Raw genomic sequence first — 6,694 nt, forward strand, 5'->3', positions numbered from 1 at the left:
CTATTTTGTCTACATTGTGTTGAAAGATCACCGGGGTGTTTACATTGGCCTTATTTACTATCAATATCTGTGAAACAAGAAAGGAAAACATTGTACATGATAAAACGAGAAATAATAAAATTACATACAAAATTCATCATTAGTGAAATCAAAAACGAAAAACGGAAACACTTTTGATTTTCATTTTGGTTTTAGAGAAATCAAAAACAAAAAATGAAAACACTTTCGTTTTCCGTTTTGGTTTTAGAGAAATAAAAAACGAAAAACGAAAACACTTTTGTTTTTCATTTTGGTTTTTTAGAAATCAAAAACGAAAAATGAAAACACTCTCGTTCTTTGTTTTTTGTTTTTGATATTTCAAAATGAAAAACGAATGGATGCAAATATACACGGACCGTGTTCCTATCAAGTAGAATTCATTATGAGATTTAATTACTTATAGCAACCCATATTACTCCCAAACATGACAATTTTTATTTGGCTGACATAACATAAGATTAGTTATCTAAAAATGTAATAAAATGTATACATGCAATGCTTAGGGACTATTTTGTTTTAATTATGTACTACTTTCCAGTATGTTCTTTTTTGACCGGGCCCGATTAGTTGATGTTACATCTTACAAAGTCTATCCAAATTTATTTTTGCAAAGAATTCCGCTCTCTATCCAAATTTATTTTTTGCAAAGAATTCCGCTCTCTATTCAAATTTAATTTTGCAAAGAATTCCGCTCAAGCCGGTGCTAGGGGCCGTCTTAAACTTGCAGTAAGGTGAGAGTTTGTTTTGCTCTGTGTTGAAGACCTGACTGTGACTTTGAGATGAAGAACAGCAATAAAATTGCTGTTCCTTTGCTTATTATTTTTTGTGTGTTTTTTGCTGTGCATGTACTGATTTTGTGTCATGGATGGATACCCAATATTCTTTGTTTTTTCTATGCATAATGAGACTTTTATATGGTATACGTCAATTTGACAGCAACTTAACGAAAAATATAGAAAAAAAAATACCCTATGGGCCAACATACGTACCGTCTTGATTAATAGAAAGGTGTCTAAACGATTTGTCTTTATTTTATATATAAAAATAAGGAGATGTAGAATGATTGCAAAATAGACAACAATCACAAGAGGATGTAAATAACTATATAAAGGTCTTTGTGCGGACTTCGACAATGAGCAAAACCCATACCGCGTAGTAAGCTATTAAAGGCCTCAACGTGATAAAAAGTTTTTAAAGAGAAAACAAACGGTCATTATACAACTACTACATTTATGTTTATACACATAATACAGTAAAATGTATAATAAAGGCGGAAGTACAAAAAAAAAAGTCATGCTAATAATAAAATCACCTGAAATTATCAGACAGTCAACATTTCAATCATAACAAAAACATGTTTGTTTTATTGATGAATGAAAAGGATGATAAAGTCACTTGGTAAAGACATAACATCAGAATTTTTACGTCATTTCCATGTCAAAAATGACCACAAATGACCATAAACAATTTGTGGGAAAATTAAATATAAACAACAGCGTTACCCAAGAAGTTTTTTTTTACTCACAATGACATCTTTGCATAAGATATCTTTTAGCAAAACTATATATTCTGGCTCATATGAAAATTTTAACGATAGGTCTCAAAATGAGGCTAATTAAGGGGGTACACATATCTAAGAGAGTTAACGCTTTAACAATCAGCTGAATGTTTAAATCACATATTATAAGGAAAGACAAATTAAGCTTCTCGATGATCAAAATTAGTGTTTATCAAACTGCTATATGTACAATGAAATTATTGCTGTAAATTGTGTGGTTCAAATTTCTTGAAATATTTATATATTTTTGTCAACAGGTCAATTTAAATATTTTGTCAAAATTTTATGAAAATTAAACAAGTCAAATATATTTAATTCAACGTGTTGGGTACCCTTAAGCAAGTTTGTTATTACCCTTAAATGCAAGAAGTTCCCAGAAGCAAATACATTGAAGCTGACTTTTTGTTCATTGTTGAAGGTCGTATGGTGACCTATAGTAGTTGCTTATATTCACGTCATTTAAACTCTGGTGGATAGAAGTCCAGCTGAAGGACGCCTCCGGGTGCGGGAGTTTCTCGCTGCATTGAAGACCCATTGGTGGCCTTCGGCTGTTGTCTGCTCTATGATCGGGTTGTTGTTTCTTTGACACATTCCCCATTTCCATTCTCAATTTTATCATTTGCATTCATACCACATCTCCTTTTTTTGATAATGTTCGTAAAAATTCGAAACAAATCTATGTTGATATATGACAGACTTTTCTTTTGTGAACATCGGCCAGATGCTACTTGATACATCAATTTATTTTATTTTTTTCAAATTCAAAGACCGCAAAAATTGCCACATTACATACCATCTTCTTTACGCAATGTATTTTACATTAATCTTCAAGGTTAACTTTACACTAATGTCCCTTATTACAAATATTAATGGTTGTCAAAATCCCATTTACTATAGTTTAGTTCCTCATTAGAAGCTAATTTAATCGGATATGTAACGTGTCTCTATAATGTAGAATGTTATTGAAATTTAATGAAGCCTCATGACAATAATCACTTTCAAGAATTTACTGTAGACGTCACCTAATCAATTTCATCGAGTATGGTTAATGTGATCATCTTTCGGTAATGTGTAATCTACATCGGATCAACATCATTAGTGAACCTTGATTGGGTTAAATATAGCAGTAGCGAGTTATTATAACGTATAACAATATTAGTGTGAGATAATTGTCAAACAAAAAAACAATAGCAATTTATGTAATGTTTGCCTTTGAGGCTTTCCGTAACAAACAACATTTTAAGGTTCAGCTGAACCCATTGACACAAAATGGTCCAGTCTTCAACCCTGCTTTTATACTCTGCACATGTCCAACACAATAACTTAAGGTTCATTTGAACCCATTCAGTGACACAAAATGGCCAGGTCTTCACCCCTGAATTTATACTATACACATGTCCAAGACATCATTTTAAGGTTTAGTTGAACCCATTGACACAAAACGGCCATGTCTTCACCCCTGAATTTATACTATACACATGTCCAACACATCAACTTAAGGTTTAGTATAACCCATTGACACAAAATAGTCAGGTCTTAACCCCAAACTTTAAATATATACTATGCACATGTCTAACACAATAACGTAAGGTTCATTTGAACCCTTTGACACAAAATGGCCAGGTCTTCACCCTTAAATGTATACTGTATACATTTCTTACATTACAACTAAAAAATTTTTAATTCCTAAAAAGAAACTTAAAAACATCATATCAGAACATCAAAACTCAGGCATATCTGGCGCTAGTTCGACCAAAACTGGAATATTCATGTTCAGTATGGGACCCTCACACAGTTGAACAAACTTCTAAAATCGAGATGGTCCAAAGTCAAGCTGCCAGATATGTCTGTAACAGGTACCATAACATCAGTAGACCTACAGACATGATAAACTTATTAAACTGACCAACACTACAAAAACGAAGACTATGCACAAGATTTATAATGTTCTACAAAATAGTCCATCAAGTCGTAGCAATCCCATCTGCTATTATCATACCATCAGACAGTAGAACCCGCAAAAATCATGATTTCACTTTCAGACACATTTCAACTAAAAAAGATACTTATGAATTTTCATTTTTTCAATATACCATAACTCGGTGGAACTTATTGCCAATCCATACAGTCGCTGTCACTACAGTCGACACTTTCATAGAACGAGGTTAAGTAGTGGAGTGTCAGATTGATAAGTATGCTCGAAGAACAGTTACTGTAGTTAATAGAAAAATTAAACTGGCTTATATGATTTTTTTTAATCTAGAGGTGCTTACTGGAATTACCATCAAACCAGATTAAAAGTACATGTGTATCTTAATGTTTAAAATATAAAATTCACGTAGGTAGTCATCCATCATCTTTAAATGTTAATATATTTTAATATTAAAAGAGTAGTATATATACATATATACCTGCGTAAAAATATGAACTAGTTCACTATCATGAAATTTAAAATTTAAAACACCTCCACAATATATACAGTTTATTTACATGTACATGTATATATATGAACCACGGAAATCGTTATTCTGCAATTTCACTGGTTTTAATTAGGTAGTTAACTTTTATCTTCATTGCACAGTATAGTGTGGCAACATACCCACGCTTACTGCTTCAATGGACTTCATTGGATTAAGCTGTAGTAAATTAGTATAGTGTGGCGTAATCCACGCTTACTATGTTTTGACACAGTCCCCACATTTAAAGTCTAATTTGTCAACCTCACCGTAGAGTATATACCTTTTCGTAACACGTCTAGTATAAACTCAAGTGGACTAGTTGAATGGCTCATGACTATCCGTGTATGTATTGTCCACTGCAATCAATGATCAGTAATAGTAGTATTTATTTTTTTATCAGAGAAACAAAACATCAAAAAAGTAAAAATCTAAGAAAAATTCAAAACGGAAAATCCTTTATCAAATGGCAAAATCAAAGGCTCACACATATCAAACGAATGAAAAACAACGTTCATATTCCTGACTTTGTACAGACATTTCCTTGTGTAGAAAATGGTTGATTAAACCTGGTTTTATAGCTAGCTAAACCTCTTACTTGTGTCAAAGTTTCCAAAAACTTGAATTATCGTGATCATCATTATCATTTTCTTGATCTTTTAACTTTCTTTAAACTCTATAAAATGATGATGATGATGATGATAATGATGATTTTTTAAAACAACATTTAGGGTTGCGTTCAATATCGTAGCAGATACGAACGGCTACGTATATTTTGCTTACTGAACGTGTATAGCTAGCTCAGCTGTTACAAAGATCTAGATAGCCCAAAAAATTCATGCTATCTAGAGAATCCAAAATGGCGTCGGATCGGTTGTTACTACTGACGTCATTTTGAATTGCTTAGCTTCGTAGCATATCGTTCAACATAGATAGATATCTAAGACATAGCGGCTATACTAGCTGCTACGATATTAAACGAAAACCTGGTAAGTGTTGCTCAATGCTACACGATTGTGAAAGGATCAGATTATATTTTATGCTGGACTCATAGCGTAGAAATGTCAGTTTCTTTAGTAGCTTTTGTTGATTGATTATTGTTTGCATAATATTCAGCGGCAAATTTTTCGTGCACGTTAAGGAAGAGAACGAAAAAGCAATAACGAACGGCGTGAAATTTGGAATGTCACTTGAAAACGAAGGTATTTTGGCTGTGGACATAAATTGTGCATGACAACATGCTATTTATGGACCCATCAAAGAGTTGTCATAAGTATTCCTTAACATGCAGAGACCATGATTGAAATACTGATATTCAAATATTTGGAACATTAGTTGTATTTATTTGTTTATTTAACCCAACAAAAACGTAATTTCATATCAGATTTGTTTGAATAAGTAGCAAATGTTGTTTTTCTACGTAATGAATTGTTAAAGGAACATCAGAATTTAGTGAAATAAATTTTGTCATCACTTAAAACAATACGGTTAATTGCTAATAAATGTTTGAGCAAGCAGGTTTAAAATTTGTCAACTACGACAGAATTATAGTGTCTTAATAAAACATGTACGATTGAGCATGAGGGGGCGATAATCAACAACAAACAATCCGTTTGTTTTTCGTTTTTTGTTTTACAATCAATCACGATGTTGGTTTCACATTTTGTCATGTCGGTGCCTTTAAAAGCTTACTATACTGTATGGATTTTGCTCATTGTTAAAGGCCATACAGTGCGCTATAGTGATTACATCCTCGACTTTATGTCTCATTTGGATATATGTCTCATTGGCAATCACTTCATTTCGCATTATTATTTTTTTTATTTTATATTTAGGTAAAATTTAAACTTAGAATATTTTGGCTATACTGGTCAGGGCTCTGAAACGAATTGTATATTTCTTCGGGTTTTAGCTTTCAACTTTTAGCTTGGAGCTTACATGTACCTGCATGGTGACTGTTATCCCCAATACATATATATATATATATACATGTATATGTGTCGTGCGCGCAGAAATTGGTAATATGCACATGTATTGTGTATGTGTGCATGTGAATATTTTGTTTTGAGTCTGTAATTGACAAATACAGATCTTTTTTAGTCACTTAATCATATTAGGATGACTGTTCCACTTGCAGAAGCCTTCAAACTAATAATAAAGTATTATGAAAATAAGGTGATTTGGAACTGAATTGGATGTAAGCAACGATAGGTTATCGTCAGACCATCAACAATGAACAAATACCGTAAAGTCAGCTTTTAAAGTCCTCGATATGAAATGTGATACAATTCAAACGAAAAAAAACGACTTGACTTATGACAAACCAATAAACTTGAAACAAATATGACAGACAGCAACTAACGACAACCACTAAAAATTGGATCCCGACTTATAACAGGCACTTAAAGAATGTGGCGGCGGAACGTAACATGTTTGTAAGCGCTAAATCTTCCCCTAACCTGGGTCAGTGGTGTAACAGCACAACATAAGAACACACTTGAAATCAGCTAAACATTGCTTGAATAATCAGATTTGCACGAAGCTCAAAAATCAACAGAAATAAAGATAAGAGACAGTAATTGCCGATCTAAGATTACTTTCAGTTACTGATAGATAGTTCAAAGCCAAAAACAACTACATT

Source organism: Mytilus californianus, unplaced genomic scaffold, assembly GCF_021869535.1.
Source record: "Mytilus californianus isolate M0D057914Y unplaced genomic scaffold, xbMytCali1.0.p SCAF_11, whole genome shotgun sequence".
Taxonomy (NCBI): Eukaryota; Metazoa; Mollusca; class Bivalvia; order Mytilida; family Mytilidae; genus Mytilus; species Mytilus californianus.